This window comes from Eublepharis macularius, chromosome 3, assembly GCF_028583425.1.
Source record: "Eublepharis macularius isolate TG4126 chromosome 3, MPM_Emac_v1.0, whole genome shotgun sequence".
NCBI lineage: Eukaryota > Metazoa > Chordata > Lepidosauria > Squamata > Eublepharidae > Eublepharis > Eublepharis macularius.
In genome coordinates, this window is record NC_072792.1 from 162,173,655 (window position 1) to 162,193,797 (window position 20,143).

Here is a 20,143-nt window from a genome sequence, read left to right on the forward strand (position 1 = left end):
GTTGAAAATGGAGAAATCTCGAGATCTTTGAGATCAGTTTCAGTTCCGCAGGGGCTGTAAGACCAAAATGTTCCGCCAGGCCTATGGCTGAGGTGATTTGTCCCTCCTAATTGCTCATGTACCGCCACCCCTTCCCTGGATATGAATTTATTTTGCCCACTGTACTTTACAGCTTTACTCAGTCTTTTGACTGGAATTGACAGTAGATGCCTCTTTGTATGTGTAATTTATTGATATTGATGTGGTTTTATCATTTTAATGTAAATTATCTTTGTATGTTTTAATGTTGTTGTAACCCACCCTGAGCCTACTTGTGGGGAGGATGAGCTATAAATCCAATAAATGAAATGAAATGAGCTGAGTCTTCACCAGAGGTGAGGGGTGGTACTTGCCAGGAGATAAGGGAACAGGCAGAGGGGTTGACAAAGTTACCTTTATTGCTTGGCAAACATTGCCTTTTGTCTCTGCTGCTGCCGGGGCTCCTGTGTCTGCCCTCTGCACCATTTTATTTTCTAGGGGAAACTCACCTGAGTCTCTGCCCAGCCAGGTTACCATCAGGTAGACTTTCAGGATTGGGCCCCTACATCAGCATTAAACTGGTAGCTGTTTCTCATGAATTTGCTGCTGTAAAGAGCTCTGGGTTCCTAAGGTACAGCAGGCCAGAAATTGAATATATAAATCAATAAACCCAAATCTTGAGCTGCCATAAGAACATAAAAGTAGCCGTGAGGTCAGAGCAATGGTCTCTCTAGTCCTGCACTCTATTTCACAGAGCCTTCAAAAAGATGCCCCCAGAAGGCCTACAAACAAGGTCCAGAGATTTAACCTCCCCTCCACTGCTGGCTCCTAGCACTGGTATCCAGAGGAAAAACGCCTCTGATCATGGAGTTTTCGTTTTGTCATTGGATAAGCCCCTTTTAAAACCAACTAAAACCAGTGGCAGTGAACTCCACAAGTTAGTTACTCTTTGAACGAAATCTGCTCATTTTTAATTGTTGTACATGCATCAGGGTATAAATCTTTCAATAAAACATGTTTGATGCTCTAGTTTTGGTGGAATAGATACACATAGTTAACCTCCTGGAAGATTTCTTTCAAAAGTTATGATCTCATTGTGATGGTGGTGTTCATGATGGTTCCAATTCTACATCTCCTTCCACTGGATGAATCTTAGACATATCCCTGTCTTATAAGAATGAAGAGGGGACATGCACTGTGATGTGTCTGCTGCCCATATCACTCTAGTACCTTAGAAATCTGGATTCACTGCCAGTGGGTGTAGGTCAAGATGGGTAGCCATATCTGAAGAAGTGAGTATTGACTCATGAAAGTTCATACCCTACCTCAAATTTTGTTAGTTTTATAGGTAATACTGGATTCTTGCTCTTTTCTAGTGGACATAGGGATGGCCATTGAACACACTTTTGAGAGGAAATAGATTCATGGAGGATAGATCCATCCATCAATGGCTCCTAGCTATCCTGGGTAAAAGAAATCTCCATATACAAAGGCAGCAAACTTCTGAATACAAGCATTAGGAGGTAGCATCAGGGAAAGGCCTCAGCTTCTGTGCCCTGTTTGTTGGCCCTCAGGAGCAACTGTTTTAGTCGCTGGGTGAAATAGGATGCTGGACTAGATGGTACACTGGGCTGATCCAGCAGGGATCTTTTTACATTGTTACCTTGGAGGAACCAACAACATGGTCACTTACTGCACCAACATTGCCCTTCCTGGGAACTGGGATAGTGCTGGCATGTGAAGTAGCTTTATTGTCAATTCCTCCAATATGACCTTGTTACTTGAGTGGTGTGCATACTATTGCTGCTGCAATATTTCCCACCTAAGAACTGTCTCTTTTTTTTAATAGGATGAATCATGAGCTCTTCCTATGAAGTCAATCTATTCAACAGAAATATCTTGCCTACGAAATTTGAACCTGTGTTATTTATATGGTTGGCAGATCACAGCTGGCAATCCCTCAGAACATTTGTGGGGGTGGGGACTGGCATGCTGATGTCACTTCCAGGAGAAACTGGAAGTAATGTATAGGATACTCCCTTTTTTTTTTTTTTTGCAAATTCTAGAGCATCCCATGATGTCTGTAACAGATCGGGCTTTTAAATGAAAGGTTTGATAAGTGCAGCACCCAGAGAGTAGAAGGGAAAGGGTTAAAAACTGCCTGAAGGGAGAATGATTGACAGGCTGATCCCTCCCCCTCATGACTGGCCAGTGAGAAAGTAACAATTGGTGCTGACAGAATTGTTGGATGAGTTAAAGTTTGGAGTCTGACAAGGAGGGTCAGACTAGTAATCCTCTGTGTGAGGAAAAAGGAAAAGTTTGCCCTAAATGGGACAGCTTTAGGTTTAAAGAAGACTTTAGTTAAAGTACTTAAGTGTGAAAGCCAACACTGATTTACGCAATCAAGTCAGAACTGTTGTTGCCAGAGGAAGAGAAAAGGAGACTCCCCTTCAGCCAAGTGATCAGAATAATTCCTACCCAGTATCTAAAAAGGGGGGTTTGGCTCTGAGGAGGACCCTAGGCCTGGTGTTGTGGGGAAAGGGTGCTGTACTGAAGTCAGAACACCTAAGCTGTAAAGTGAAATCTATGAAGAAACCTTGTTAAAGTAATCTAAGTCTGAAATTACCACCCTCTCACTTTTAAGTACTGAAACTAGATTTAAGGAGATTATTGTGCCTAATGCTTGTGAAGTATTCTGTTCAACAATCAAAATTTACTTCAGCTTTTCTTTCCTTGCCTACCTATTTACCAACCCTGCCTGTTTAATAAACCTACTGTTTCCTTTTAAACTTTACCCATCCTCTAGTGCCATTTCATTTGAAGATGTGGGCCCTTGCTTCTCCCTTACCAAAAAAATATATGTTTTAAAGTGTGGGACAAAAAGACCTTTAAATCGTACTCAGAGACATGCTATCAGAGGCTGCCCAGCCACAGCAAGCAATCCTGATCATTTTGGAGGGAGAATCTGCCTCACAGTGGGGGGGTGAGTGGGCTTACATCATAATGTCAGTTTCCGTTTTCACTGGGAGGGACGTCATGTACCAGAACAATACTGGTATGTGCCTCTCAATTTGCTGCCATTTTCTCCCACAAGATTTTTGGGTGCCAGTGGGCAAAGTCAAAGTTCACCTAATTTAAAATACTAATCCAGTTTAGACAAATTCAGAATTTAGGAGAATCAAGCTTGCCTCTGTTTTGAGTCAGCAGCACCATTGAACTTTGAAATATCCTGAAATATGTAATTACATCTTTTTCTTAATTGTTTTGGACCATATCTGATATATCTGTACATCAAGATCTTAATAAATCACTTGAACATGCAACCAATGCTTCTTTGCATTCAGAGCAAGATGCATGGATGCTACAAATGTTCAAGTGTTAAATTTCACATTTAATATATTTTGAGCTAATTTTATTACCTTATGTATGTTTTCATTAAAGACAATAGAGCAATAATTCAATAATGAATCACACGGGGCAAAACTGAAATGATGATGCAGAGTTTCTAATTAGATCCATATTAAAAAGGAAGGCTGCAAGGAATCAAGAAGGGCTTCCCAATTAGCAAGGCTTTGTGTATATCCACAGTCTTCCACTCCCAAAATGAAAATGAATGGCGTAACTGCTTTTGGCAGACAAGTCTCCCCCCAAAATTAGCAGGTTTATGAATGTTGCCATTTGATCTGCTAGTGGGAAAGAAGCACTGGCTAATGGAACAAGTGGTTGCACACCGTTTGCACACAGAAGTCAGCTATGCATGTGATGAGCAACAGTAGTTTCGATCTGCATTATACTTGGGAAAAGGAACACAGGACACAACAATGGATCCTGATGAGCAAGCCGTTGTATTAAAATGCGAGCATCTTATTTGTAATTCTTTATGCATCTTTTGATGCTGTAACCATCTGGTAAATCCTAAGCATGTCTACTCACAAGTAAGTCCCACTATGGGCTCTGTGTCCCATTATCTCCCAGCTGAACGCTCAGGTTAATTTAGGCAGCTTTTTAAAATGACTGTTATATGTATTATGCTGTTTTATTACACTGTTTTCTAATTCCGCAGTCTGCTGGTACTGCATTGTTTGCTGTCGGTATTATACCGTTTCATTGCATTGCTTTCTAATTCTGAGTCTCAGTGAAAAAGGCAGGCTATAAATGAAAACAAAAATACATGCATGAACTAGACCTATGAAACCAGCATGGCAACATCTCTCTATGCTGTTATGTGTCACCTGCAAATTCTTACCAACAGCTACTGTTGCAGTAAACTTATTGTTTTGTCTCTTCCTTTTCTATCATGGACCTGTACAAGTCTTGGCGTTAGGAAGCAAATCCAGATGGTGGCCCATATTCATTATGGAGCAAATGGGACAATTGCTGAGTGGCAGCCAAATCCATCGCAGGGAGGCTTTTTTTGTGTTGGATACAATGGTTTGAATGAGATGGAGCACGGGGCTTGTGTTGTGAACACGAATTCTCTTACTTTTCCTCATCTTACGAAAATAGAACATTCATTTTGGCTTTTGCTAATGATGTAAAAAATGCATTAGTCGTTGCTTATAGGTTCTATTGCTCCCATCCTTCATTCTCTTTTCTTTGGGCAGATGAAGTCAGAGTTCATCTGTCTTTTCAGGCTGGTGATATCGGAAGGCATTATCCTCCCACTGAGGTTTTTGCATATTTGGTATGCATCATGTCTCTTGTTTAGAGTAATGATTTGACAGAAAATCATCCTCCAGTCTGGAGCTTTGAAAAGATACAGAAGATGTCATTTCTTCACCTCGGGCTAATGATGTCACATACCACGGCTCCTTCTGCCTAATCGTGTACTGTCACATCCCCACAGATTATGGATTCCAGTGTGTCACATTTTGTTCCTGATTCTGAAAGGGCACACATATTATCTATCAGTGGCTCTTTGGCACTGTGATTTCTTCATTTACTAAAATAACCAGGCTCCGTACAACAACTCATCAGTTCAATTTAAAGTGAAATGACAGCTCTTTCAGAGGAGCTCCAAAATAAAGGCTCTCCTAAAGTTAATGAATGAGGTATTTCTCTACCTGTGGGCTGGTTCACACTTGGCAACAGTTCCCGTACAGTTCCCAACAGACATTCCAGTCAGCAGTTTAGGTCACAGTGACACAGGTTCTTATCAGGCTGCTAGTGAGACCAAGACCAACTTATACAACTGGTTAGATTTATTAATCAAACAATTTTATAAAGCACAATCACAAATGACCTGAAAAAAGGATACAGAACATGTCATATTACCTACCCACAGGAACCCTAGTAAAGCTACAGGATGGCCAGCTGTTTATTTCAGAGGTAGAGATCACATCTGGTCTTCTCAGGGAAGACAAGGAGGAAGCCAAAACAAACAGTCACAGGTATCTTTGTTCCTGTGACATTGGAACTGGAGAGCATAGAACCAAGGCAAGTTTCTGAGGATGGTATCTCTCTGGGATTCTCTCGCTGGGCTGCTCTAGTCCCCTTGGCTAATGGGTCCTCATTTAAAGAAAAATGTCTCTCTTGCTATCTATTAGTAGGTTAAAAGCTAAATTATATCCTCTCCCTGTAACTGTCTTTTAAGTGCCTGTTCAACTTCTGACTACATATAGTCCCAAAACACTTTCATGTGTATTAAAGCTAACATTCTAACCACTTCAGGTCCATCCTCTTCCTAATTACTTTTGCATGTTGTCTCAAGCAGCAGTGTCTATTCTAATTATTACTTTGTGTAAGGTTTTTTTTAATTGATTTTTGGATTGTTGTGCTAGATTTTCTGTATTTTATGGTGTTAACTCTGTAACCCTGCATTTTATTGTTGTGTGCAGCTCTGAGCCCATTCATGGGGAGGGTGGTATATAAATATGATTAAATAAATAAATGAGTTATCTCCTCATTTTTCCATATATTGATGTAGAGGGCCCACCAAGAAAAGACTTCTAAACTCCACACAGTATAACTGCACATTGCTTAACTTCTTTTATCTCTTGCCTTCAGATACTTACCAGAGGGTCTACAATTATCAGCACATGGGCCTTTTATAGCTGGAAATCTTTTTATCATCTATACCTTCTGAGACTTTTAATTCATTAGCCAAGTTCTCACTTGGATCTTGGGAATCTTGAATCTCTAAATTCTAGGCTTCCCATGTTACACAGCAGGATACTCATATACAGGGCCGGATCAATGGGGGGGGCAGGGGGGTAGTCTGCCCCCAGCACCGCCAAAGAGGGGGTGCCGGGTGCAGCTGCCAGCCCCAGGAGCACCCGGGCGGCAAGCCAGCTGCCCCCTGTCCTGCAGGGCAGGCGAATGGTGCGGGCTGCCTCCCAGCCACTTGCACTGCCGCCGCCAGCTCTGCGGTGCACCGGGACAGCCAGATTGCCGCGGGGTGGCACGCACCACCCTGCGTGATGATGTCACAGAGGGGTCGCTGGGCGCAGCTGCCAGTGCCGGGAGCACCCGGCCAGCAGGACAGGGGTCATGTGGCAAGCGCGCCCTCTGTCCTGCGGGGCAGGTGAAAGAAAGCATGGGTGTCTGGGAGGCCACCTGCACCATTTGGCTGTCCTGCAGGACAGGGGGCACGTGGCAAGCCAGCCTCCCAGCCACTTGTGCTGCCGCCACTGGGAGCGCTCACGCACTGCGCGCACATGCGAATGGACAATCTTTGGTTGCCCTGGGTGCCAGCAACCGTAGATCCGGCCCTGCTCATATAGATGCATATCTGTTTCCACATAACAACAACAACAACATTCGATTTACATACCACCCTTCAGGACAACTTAACACCCACTCAGAGCGGTTTACAAAGTATGTTATTATTATCCCCACAACAAACACCCTGTGAGGTGACTGGGGCTGAGAGAGCTAGAAGCTGTAACTGACCCAAGGTCACCCAGCTGGCTTCAAGTGGAGGAGTGGGGAATCAAACCTGGCTCTCCAGATTAGAGTCCCGCACTCTTAACCACTAAACCAAAGTGGCTCCCAGGAAAATGGGAAGGCAACGTCCATGTGACTGCAGTAAAGCACAGCCCGTACTGCCTACCACCGGGCTGGTGCTCCAGCCATACTACTGAGTGATGCCTTGGACTGGCACAATGAGGTGGATGTCAGTGCACCATAGGCCTTCAGCTCACTTACAGCCATCTATTGCATGGGAGGGGACTGGCATCCCCTCCTGGACCTGCAGCACCACAGGAGCTGGTCTAGAACTGCTGGGGTAGGATTGCCAACTCACCTGCTATAGTGGGTGATTGTCCCCATCACTGCTCAAATGAGTGGTAGGTGGGATGAAGGAGGAGACATCACATACAAGTAGACATCACTTCTGGCTAAAAACCCAGATGTGATGTCACTAATACTCTAAAATTTTGCCGATCTCTATTGTTTTACCATAGAGATCAGCAATGTCCTAGGCAGTTGGTGACATCACTTCCAGGTTTTAGCTGGAAGTGATATCCACACACACACAATGTCTCCCCCCCCCCATGTTCTGCTCCCCAAAGGATCGCTATAGGTGGGTATTGTGTTCGTCTGCAGTAGAACAGCATGATTTGAGCTCAGTGGCACCTTAGAGACCAACAAGATTTTCAGGGTATTCACTTTCTAGAGTCAAAGCTCCTTTCTTCAGACCTGCACGCCAACACTGCTACCCACCCCAAACTATCCTCATGTTATAAAGGTTATAGAATGTTCTCAGAGGAGGAACCAACTCTGTGAACCACTCCCTTCCATTTGGAATCAGTACATATGGCAAGTGCAATTAGCACTATCATTGCAATTTGAAAGAAAGTATTTTGGAATCATGGGAAATATGGTGACTACGTGTGCCCCCGCCATATGCAATCACTTAACGAAACGTTCCCAAAGGAGCTTTTACCCCTTCGAGTCCTTCCCTGTGTAGAAGTACTAACGGGATATATACAGAAATAGGTGGAGAAAGGTTTCTTGCATTGTCTTTCATGAGCTCATCCACATACCTCTTTGTGAACAGAAATGAGGTGCGGATAGCAGCTCCACGAGTGCACTAAAGCGCACCTGGAGCTTTGGACCGAAGCCCATATTCACACTGCAGTCCTAAGCAGAGTATACCCTTCTAAGCCCATCAAATTAGAAAGGTATAACTGCTTTGAACTGCACAGTTGGAAGTATTAGCCTATGGAGCGCGCAGATATGCGTTGTTGTTCCCCAGAAGTCCCCCCCCCCCGTAGCATCCTGGTCATGGTGAATATGTTTCTTTACAATATTTTCTCCTCTGTGCAATGCTCTCAGTGCTACTGAGCACAGTGGCCATATGCGCTGTGAGCAGGAGTTGTTTAGCTCCCTCAGCTGAAAATACGATTTAGGCAACTGAGGAACAAGAGAGGTAATATTACAAGAGGATGCCACTAGGTGGCAGTGGAGGCGAGAGGTGGGCTAGCTGGGGCTGTACAGCACAACTTCCATTTCTCACCGTGCCTGAAGAGTGACCCACAATACCCAGCCCTGGTACAGGACAACCACATCATTAAGCAAGAGGCGTGCATGGATGTGAATGTTCTTTATCCATTTGTGACTATAACAATAATTTTTTATGTTTTTCCTGTTTGCTTAAACTCTGGCATTTTGTTTTATTTGTTAGCGTTTTTTCCTGTTTCAAAAATCCTCTTTGCAATTTATGTTAGTTTTACACAGTTTAGACAAGTCACGGTTACAACATCCATAAAGATGTAAAGATGGATATTTCCTGATGGAAAATATTTTTTTAAAAATGCATGGGGGGTGTCCTTGTGTTTATTCCACTTTGCTTCCTATATTGAGGAATGAAAAGAGGCATTCAATATTGACTCATAACCACCGAGAGATTCAAAAGTGTCCCTAGCTTACAGCGTGCGGATGGTTTTCTGAACAGCTTTTGGAGTCTTGACCCTCCTCTCAAGTACTTCTTGCACAGTGATTCAAACTGAAGTAGCTCCTCGTCTTATTTTATATCTTCTGGATTATTCATCTAGGACTGCTGAAGCTGTTTTGACTTCAAAAATTTAGCAGGCAGCTCAGCGTAGATCCTCCTTTTCTATCTTTTTCAAAAATGGCTCTGCTCCGAGAGGCTTAGGAGGGTAAGGCTAAAGGTTTCAGAGAGGTTTTTACACTGTCAGAAGAGCGACACAATATAAGTTTGATGTCTGTGAATAAAATAGTGAAGCTTGATCTTAACAGAGTCATTGTGTGATCCTTCTCTATCGTCTTCCAGTATTCCAGTGATTCACTGCATAGTCCACCCCCCCCCCCCCCGCCCTGGCATGTCTTACAATGTTCAAATAGAGAAGAAGGGAGAAAGAGGATCTCAAATACAATGCAGCTTGGTTATATTTTTAGCAAACCAAGAGCAAAAAAGCAAAATCTATAATTTTCTCTTCTCCCCTTTTGGATCCTCACAACAATCCTGTGCGGTAGTTTAGACTGAGGGAGAACATTTGAAACTGAGCTTAGAACAGTATAATGGGTTAGGATTGCCCTGACAGTGAGTACCGTGGCTGTGGGATTTGAACCCAGGTCTTCTCAGTGCTAGCCTAACACTTGAAGGCTGAAAGTAGATGTGCCGTTTCTTAATGAGTTGGTTCTGAGAACACACTCACTGCATGGTATTTACAGTGTAATCCTAAGCAGAGTTACCCAATCTAAGCCCATTGAAATCAATGGGCATAGACTGGAATAACTCTTCTTAGGACTGTGCTGTTAATTCCCCAAGAGCTGCAGGACCTGATTAAAGTGTCTTCACTTTTAGCCATTTTCCCGAGCTGAAATGGCCTCGGGGAATGCTTTTTGCCCCTTTGAGTGGCTGTGCACACACTATTCAAAGCATGTGCAGCCCTGCAATGGAGCAAATAATGCCTCCCAAGGCCTTTTTGGCTCAGGAAAATGACACAGTGGGAGAAAGAGGCCCCTCCTCCTCTATGGCTGCAGTCACTCATGATCTGAATTGGTCCTTGCAGAGCTTGGGTAGAAAGTTCCCTGAAGTCGCTGTGTGGCTGTGGGGAAAGTTAGTTGGGTCAAGGGAACACCAATCTGCCTCACAAAACAATGTCATATTTTGTTTAAGCCCAAGATATACAACTGTGTAAACTGTTAACAGGAGACCTCTGCAATTACTAAGTTACACATAGGGGCTAGTTTTTGTTTGTTGGTGAATTATAAAGTTAGATGGTTTAAAACAGCTTTTAAAAATGCAATTAGTTGGGGACTCAGTTTTCCTGAATGAGCTTAGAATTAGCACAGAATTTCCTGGTGGATAAGGCTGCCAGTAGTCCTGAAGAAAAAAATCCTTTCCCTTTAACAGAGAAAATGTGCAACGGATGCTTTCCATGATATGGAAGGAAATAACACCCCGTTAAGCCTGTGTTAATGGGACAGGGCATGTATCTTCAGGCCTGTCGGCAAACCTGCTAGTGGAAAATAAGTGCTAGACCCTTCAATGGGACCCTTACTTCTGACAAAAGATTTGTGACCATTTGTGGCATTTGGTTACCTGCACTAAATATTCTCAAGTTTTTTTACACAACCCATTTCCAAAGTTAAAAACATAACAGCCCTGCTGAATCAGACCAGTTGCCCATCTAGTCTACCATGCTGTCCTGCACAGTTGCCACCAGTTGCCATGGAGGGCCAACCAATAGGGCATAGAGGCCTTTGATTAAATTTGTCTCCTAGCAAAAGTTATCATTTCAAGACTGTTGACACTGAGAATTCAATCCTCTTCTAGATGTGTCACCTTGACCCACATGGCGTGTCATTCACTGGTCACTGTACTTCTTTATGGAGTCCTGCATCCCCACCATATTAGACAATAGCACAGCTATTGTTTATGTAATTACACTTTGTTTTCAGAAACATCATATGGCACATTTCCTCTCCCAGGTTGTAGTACTATAAAATGCAATTTAGAGATTTGCGTGCTTAAATATTTCTCCAGACATCTTCTTGGCACAAAACTAGCAAGCCAGGAAAATGTTCTAGTTTTACTTTCTTCCTGACATTCTAGTTTTGAATGTACATACTCTTGTCCTAACCCAGAAAACTGCAAGGGCAGGAGAAGGGTGCAGGCAAACACACGGTTGCACCCATAGCTATGCAAATGTCAAAGGCAGAGAGAGACTTCAAACATGAAGCTTCTCGTGTGGTAGAAAAAGATCAAACAGCAATATGGACATTGTACAGGAAGTTGCTTATTACAGATCAGCCACACAGCATGTCATTTTTTAAAAAGTTTCTCATATAATTTATTTGATATCTAGGATGCCATGATGCATTGGATTGTAGGTTTATTAAAATGTTTATGCTTTTGCAGTTGCCATGTAATTTATTTGATAAATAAATTAAATGAATTACAAACCAATAGAAAGGGCTCAAGAATGTTGATTCCTAAGGCAGAAAATCCACGGTGGTGAAAATATTTTGATATATGATACGACTGACAAATCTGTGTGTGTTAATCCACCTCAGGCTGAAGCACGTTCTTCCAGCATGAGAAGCTTTCCTCCGACTTACGTGACTCTTTCGTTGGAGAGCAAACCGCTGAAGTTGGAGGAAAGCTCCTTTGGCTGGAGAAAGGGTTCATATTAGAGTAGAATACAGGGTGCTATCTTTAACAGTGCAATCCTAAGCAGAGTTACTGCAGTCTACGCCCACTGAAATCAATGGGCGTAGACTGGAGTAACTTTATTTAGGATTGCACTGTAACTGCACTTCAATCCTTCTGCTTATGGCAGGTTACATCCCTGTGCAGATTAGCAAAGCTGTTTCTGGGATAAATATATGGATACAGTTGCATTACCACACATATCATATCATATCATATCATATCATATCATATCATATCATATCATATCATATCATATCATATCATATCATATCATATCATATCATATCATAATAATAACATTCGTTTTATATACCGCCCTTTGGGACAACTTAATGCCCACTCAGAGTGGTTTACAAAGTATGTTATTATTATCCCCACAACAAAACACCCTGTGATATGATATGATATGATATGATATGATATGATATGATATGATATGATATGATATGATATCATATCATATCATATCATATCATATCATATCATATCATAAACCGTTTATTGGCATCAAATACAGTGAAACAAGATTTTTAAAAAAACCCTGAAAAGTAGATACCAAGAGGGTAATATAGAATCTGGTGGTGTCCTGTCTCTATTGGCATACCAACCCCAATACAGTGTACTGTGTTTGCAGGGTCTGGGGATGTAATTACTATATAGACAATCATAATATATTGAATCTGTCTGAGTATACTGGTTTTAGAAGTATGGGAAAGAACATGTTCAATAGGCAATTAAATTCAATATTTTACTATCATGGTTATTAAAGTTTCAAAGATGGATTGTTCCCTCTTGCTTCTTTTTCAATTTTTGTAAATGTGGGCAAACGTCCTGCCAAATCACGTTCTGCTTCTTTTCTTTTTATTGCAAGAAATTAAGCAATTTCAATTAGTGCTACCCTGAATATTATCCAGTTCTGAATTGCAGGGCAGATCGCTGGCCATTTTGCTGGGCTGGAGGGTGTCAATATTAATATTCCCTTCTCTTCAGTCCTGGCCGAGGCAATTGTTTCCTCCGGCTCATTTTCCTGATAGCTGCTCCTGCTTTTTCTTTTCATCAGTAAACTCACCTAAGCAGAGTTCCTGCAGTAAAGGATGATGTTACAACTAGGGGTGAGTAGATTTCGCTCTACTTCTAAAGCTAGATTTATTCGCAAGCTAAGTAAGGTACAATTTAGGGTCTCAGATTATGACGGACCTCTAAATAATAGTTTTAAAAATTACTAAATTGCTGAATATTCAGCAGAGGCACCTCTGGTTGTCTGTCCAGCTAAGATAATGTTGAGCGCTCTTGTGACAGCTCCCAGGAATCAAGCACCCTGACCATTCTAGGGTTGCCAGTATCTTGTTTGCTACTGCTGCTTAGAGAAGTGGGGGGGGGGGGGATAGCACTCAGACCGATAGCATGATGTCACTTTGAGGAAAACCTCAGAATGACATCTTCTCTCTCTAGGAATTGCCAGAAACTCTATGGTAAAACCCAGATGTGATGTCAGTCCTCTCTAGGAACCATGGGCAATTCCTAGAGAGGACTAGCATCACTTCCAGTGTGATATCATGTTGCTGACATAACAGAAATGATGTTATGCTGTTCCTGACAGCTCCCCCCATGTTCCTCCAGTCTCCTCCTGGTGATCAGGCCAGGCCTAGCAACACTATTCCCTACTGATGGGGTTGCCAGTCCAATTCTGACAGCCCGTGGGAGGGAAGGGGATAGGGACATGGCAGGTAGGTACAACATTGCTGACACTGGTACATCAATTCTGGGTAAAACCTAGAAGTGAGAAAGGGTAGCTCTAGGAATTGCTGGAAACTCTGTGGTAAAACATAGTGACATAGTGATGTTGGCAACACCACTTTTTTTCTCTCTCTCATGAAACAAAGCTTGCCAGTGAAAGGGCTCCCACTATAGCAGAAGTTCCCTTAAAAATATAATATACAAATAAATATACAAATATTGTCCCGGTCCATGCACGTTAGCCTGGATCCTGAACCAAGTGAGAGCAGCTGCCTGCCAAGACATCATGAAAATCTGCCCCAGGGGTTGGTGAACCAGGGGAGAAGCATGAGGACATTGTAGGGGTCTGCATTGGGAGAGAAGAATGGGCAAAAATTGCAATCCCTGATTCTGCAGACTGAAAAGATATTTTGGATCTAAGCCTATATAATTAAGTTTGAAAGGGAAGGTATTGTATGCATTTCCCTGCAATTATTCATGTCAGAAGCTAATTGTAAGGCTTTCTCTCTCTCTCTCTCTCTCTGTATTGTACCTTTTTATCCCACTCTTCCTTCAGGAAGTCTGAGGTGGTGTGCATGGTTCTTCCAGCTACAGATCTCCCTCCTAACACCATCTGCGTGCACATGTGTGCTCTCACGTACACACACAAACACACACACACTTCTTTCTGTCTGGCTTGGTCCTAGCAAGATGCATGAATGTTAGGAATTCAAATCCAAAAGAACCCATGAACTTGGGGGTAGATTTCTCACTGCCACCACTGGGAGATGCTATCAATAATGGACCAATCTCATTTTTTAGACACTGTACTATTACACCAGTCACCATATTGGGAAGCCAATCTGTATATTCCCTACTAGAATGTATGCAACACATGTTTATGTGTCCCCGGTTCTGCTTTCTTCTTTTTAAGGTAGAACCTGACCTGAAAAGCTGGTGAGTAAGTTTTCTCCAGGGTTTCCCTTTCAGAGTAAGTACCATATTTTATAAGTTTTACTTTCTAAAAATACATGCTGTGCTGTGTGTTACATGCCATCAAGTCACCTCTGATCTATGGCAACCCTATGAATGAAAGACCTCCAAAATGTCCTATCATTAACAAACTTGCTCCTGCAAACTGGAGGGCGTGGCTCCTTTTATTGAGTCAAGCCATCCTGTTTTAGGTCTTCCTCTTTTCAAACTGCTTTCCACTTTTCCTAGTATTATTGATTTTTCCAGAGAATCTTGTCTTCTCATGATGTGCCCAAAGTATGATAGCCTCAGTTTTGTCGTTTTAGCTTCTAGGGAGAATTCAGGCTTGATTTGATCTAGTTCCCAATTATTTGTCTTTTTGGCTGTCCATAGCAAACCTACACATGCTACAAAATCTTATATTTTGCAAAGATCTACAGACTGGTTGCATAATACAGAATGCTAGAAAATAAAAAGAAATACAGTTGCTTGTTAGATTTACTTACACTTTATGGTTCTCTCCCCTGAGAGATGGTTCAACTTCCCCTGCTCTGCCTCAGTGTCTGGGTATGGTAAGTAAAAGCTTGACAAGACTTAACAAAAGTTTGCAACGTTGGGTCTCCTATTTATGGGTTTTCTTGTAGTGTGGGAGTTCCCTTCCAGGGCAAATCAGAACTTGGGATATAAATCCAAAATTCTCTACCAGGAGATTTTGACCAATCAAAGTAAAGTAAAGTTCTCTTGTTGTACTCAGCTCCTCCTAACAGAGATGTGTATAAATTAGTGTGTCAGGGGCACTGGGCAGGATGAGTGTGGTGACTGTTGTAATTTAGAGATACATCTTCACAGGGCTTTTTTTTCTGGGAAAAGAGGTGGTGGAACTCAGTGGGTTGCCCTCGGAGAAAATGGTCAAATGGCTGGTGGCCCCGCCCCCTGATCTCCAGACAGAGGGGAGTTTAGATCGCCCTCCGCGCCGCTCCTGTGGCACGGAGGGCAATCTAAACTCCTCTCTGTCTGGAGATCAGGGGCAGGGCCACCAGCCATGTGACCATTTTCAAGAGGTTCCGGAACACCGTTCCCCTGCATTCCCCCTGAAAAAAAGCCCTGCATCTTCATAGGAACATAAGAGGATGGGAGTTTATAGAGGATCCCTGCTGGCTAGGAGGGAGGAGCTGCAGGCTGTAGGAGCAGACCAGCATTCAAGAAAGCTGGGGGAGTACTGAGTTCATCTGGCAATAAATTATTACAGCTACTTTTACTTGGTGTGCTTCTGATATGATTGCACCTTATTAAAACAAGAGTGGAGTTATATTGTGAATACCTTTGAGTCCCCCTTCCCTGCCATTCAGAGGATTAAAGGCAGTGACAGGATGGCCAAAAGGTAGTATCTGTATGTTGATTCTATTCCTTCCTCCACAGCCTTATCTACAGCACACAGCTCTGCCAGCTGATGACTGGCACCTAGTGGGAGCTGGGACATGGAGGGGGGTACTGTCATCACACACAATGTGATGTCACTTCCAGGCTCAACTGGAAGTGACATCACATCACTCTAAGAATTGCTGGAAATTTTATGCTAAAACTGGCAGTTCCTCCACACAGTACAATTCTGGGCTGGTTTTATCCCTCTGGCCAGGTTCATACAAGGCCAGAGGCTGCAGGCCACAGACCAAGAGCCAGAGGGTGTCTTGGCCTTTCTAGGGTCACAAGCTCTGAGTTTGGAAATTCCTGGAGATTTGGGGGTGAAGCCTGGGGAAGGCAGGGTTTGAGAGGTTGGGACCTCAGCAGAGTATAATGCTATATATTCCAAAACAGCTATTTTCTTCAAGGGAGTACCAATGTACCACACTGATCTCTGTAGTCTGTACATCCAGGACATCTCAAGGCTCCACCTGGAGACTCGCAACTCAGCCTTTGTCTCATAGTAAAATCTCGTGTCTCTGGCTCTGCCCAAGTTTTAGAGCTCCTATTGAAGGAAGGGAGACAGAAGTACAGCCTAGATTTTGTGCAGCCAATTTGGTGTAGTGGTTAAGAGTGGTAGGACTCTAATCTGGAGATCTGGGTTCGATTCCCCCCTCTTCCACTTGAAGCCAGCTGAGTGACCTTGGGTCAGTCACAGCTCCCTCAGAGCTCTTTCAACCTCACTCACTTCACAGGGTGATTGTTGTGGGGATAATATTAACACACTTTGTACACCACTGTGAGTGGGCATTAAGTTGTCCTGAAGGGTGGTATATAAATCGAATGTTGCTGTTGTTATTTGTTCCCAACGTCTTCCTCTCCTCAAACCTCTAACAATGGCCAGGCATGATGCCTTCTTCTTACCTCTGTATGGCTCTGTGCCTCATGACATTTAAGTGGCCAAGAGGGGCAATTTATATGAACAGAACACTTTCCACATATAAGGTTCATACCATGAACAGGAGCCCAAAGCTTGCTCCTGCACTCCACTGCTGCATGTTCAACCTACATGCCAGAGCTTTGCCAGCACATTAGGCATAGATGGAAGATGAAATGACTGAAAGACAGAATTCTCAGGACAGTGTACTCCAGTCATTATTGAGCATAGGTTTTCAGGATGGGGCAGAGGAGCACTTCGTCTTCTCCTTCCCCTCTACAAGTGCACATTCAGTGTACATTCATTAGGGCACATTCAGTGTACTTTCCCACTACATGATCTGGCTGGTTTGGGGGCTCACTAGAATGTTAATCAAGAGATGTGCATTCAGGTAGAGTTGCCATAGCATTTTATGTCAAGACTCTGTTCATAGATCGCTTACTGGAGTGTTTCCATAACTGTCATGAGGCTTAATTAATGTTCAAAATCTGTATAGCAGAAGAAAATATTAGCACTCCAGTTGCCATCTTCCACACGAATGCTCAGCATTGGGAAGCCTGTGGGTCAGGTGGGGAATAGACATCCTGTTGAATGCTTGACTTAGCATTCATCATTACTGGTAGTAGAGAAACTGAACGGCGGATGGTAATCTGCAATACTTTGCTGCTGAAGCCTGCTTTACACCATTGCCATAATCTCTGAATTTGCCACTGACTCATTGTCTGGTGAGTTGCCTCTAATTCTCTTCTTAACCATACCATAAAAACTCACCTTGGGTTAAAGCCAGCATCAATTACAAAGCATTCAAAACCTCCCAGAAAAACCAATAAACAGCCACATCACAGTGAAGTAAAAAGTTATTTCCCCCCTCGACCCACACATTAATTGTATAATGGAACACCAGCAAAGGTGGAACAAAAGGAATTTCCTGAAAAAAAGGGGGGGGGTTCCAAAGGCACCACACTGCTCTATGGATGACCCTCTACCTTGTCGCCACCTACCGTAATTCTGCCGGTAGGTGAACATGGACTACCAAAGCTGATTCCCACATAATAAAGGACGGGTGTCCCTCATATGCCACTGCAGGTCACGATAGAGCAAGAGCAAGCATTCACCTAGAGTTGCATGCTGGGAACTTAATTTCCAGATGTGTGGGGGCCTGATTCAGATTGGGGCCACTGTGCAGGAAAAGACAGCCTTCAGCCTTTTCCCCAGTATCATTTCCCTGACTTAGGGTTGCCAGGCCCCCTTACTCTCCTGGCGGGAGGTGCGGAAGCCTGAACTTACCTTCTGCCTTGCCCATGATCCCTTCCAGCGCTTGCGTGATAAGGTCCCTTCCGGGAAGTGATGTTGTCACACCCCCTGGGAGGTCATGCACCACATGTGTTCCTAAGGAGTCTGCTGGTGACAGGTAGCCTCCAGGAGGCTTGCCACATCCTGCTGATCACTGGCGGATTGGCAGTCAATGGGCAAACTCCCTGGAGTTTACCTGGCACCGGCGAGCACCTGGGAATCCTACCTTGACCTGAGTCACTTATGGAGTAAGTTGTTGCCATTTCAGTCAGGAAAATATGGGGGGGGGGTAAAGTCCCCTGTCCCCTGACACCATGGTCCCAATTTGAATTAGACCTGCATGCCCCCAGAAACTAGCTTTGCCAGCCTCCAAGTGGAGCCTGAAAAACTCAAATTACAACCAAGCTCCAGACTGCAGAGATCAGTTCCCCCCGAGAAAATGGCTTCCTCAGAGAGTGGACTCTGGGGGCCCCACTAAAATTCCTCCCCTCCCTCAACCCCATCCTCCTCAGGCTCCACCTCCAAATTTCCAGGAATTTCCTAACCTAAAGTTGGGAACTCTACTGGGAACAATTTCCCAAGCATAGAACTCCTAGACCATGTGTGTCCATTGATTTTGCAAGGGACACAGGGACTTTATATTGGGTGAATTGGCCCTCAGGGCCCACACAGGCTTGTGTGGCCCATCCCTTCTTAACTGCTGTCAGAAAGAGGCAAATTTCTTTTGTTTGGCTCCATGTCCTCTCTTAATAGAACCAATGAATGATGAGATAAACTGCCCAGATGGTCTTTTTAGATTCTAGGCTGATTGTCCCAAAGAGGCAATTAGAGGAAAAAATGGTAACAAAATGAGCCAAATTGTTGTTGAGTTATTGACAACATTGTATTCCTCCCTCCCCTCCCCGCAACCACCATGTGTGTTTCTGGCTTTAATTTACTCCTCCAATCTTAATCAACAGCGAATTGACAAAGGAAGTGCTCTTTGTTGTCCTTAACAATTTCTTGATTGGTAATTAAACTTCCCCAATCAACACGTGCTAGTCTGGATCTTGACAATGAGACCATTGAAACACCACCACACAAATCCGCATTTCCTTTCTCGTTTACCCTGTTTCCTTCCTTTTCTGTCTCAGGCAGAAATAATTGAACCTGTTTCTTCCAATTGTGTATTGTACGGGAAATCATGAACTGTCATTATCAATCCATACCAATATCAACGGGCAAAAAAATGGTCTGCATTTTCATCTGAAGGAAGTGTTGTTTTGCGGAGAGTTTTTGCCTCCATTTTTGTGCATTCAGCAGATGCATTTCCAGGTGTGTTATCCTGAATGGTGATAGATGACAAAAACAATTTTCTTTTTAATCACGCTTCATCGCCAGCTCCGGGGGAAAATGACTTTCTCATAGCAACTTGGTCAATAGAAAACAAAACAAAAAGATATATGGTATCATGTTCTCAAGGTGCATTTTTTTCCCTAGAATGTCTGGTTTCTTCCCAGTTCTGTTGAGCTTGCATTATATTTGTGATGCCTACATTTATTCTTGGCAAATATTCCTTGGTTAGTAATGTCAAACTATTTTTACATTTAGCGTGTAACAATGGGCAGAACAAGCATGCTTGGGACAAGGGAACAAAATTACAATTTTTACCTGTCAGTGTAAAAAAAAGATTAATGTGGCCTCCCTACAGAGCTAATGCAGATGTAAAGAAAAGGTATACATTCCCAGGACTATACCATTCTAATTGCCTGGGGGGGCGGGTATGGAGCTCTCAAAAAAAATCTCTACTGTGAAGGCATTTCCATCAATGGAGCAGACTTTACTCAGCCCCCCCCCCCATTCTCTTGAAGCTTGAAGTGCTCTTCATATGCTGATCTTGGGGGCAGGAGACCCCAGGAATAGCATGAGGAAAAAGTCAGAGACCTGCAGCAAGAACAGGGAACATGTGACAATTCCATCGGTGAAAATTTCTGCTGGACCCTGCTCCCACCCCCTGCCATCACTTACCTATCCAGCGGGGGGGGGGGGAGGAAAGGCAGGTGAACATGGATCCCAATTTGGCCCGCTGCAGAGCAGGGCATTATGCTGCCCCGGGAGAGGTCCTGTGCTTTACAGCAGGCCAATTTAGGCCCCAAACAGGCCCAATTCAGCCCCCAAATGGCCAAAATTGGCCCGCTGCTGAG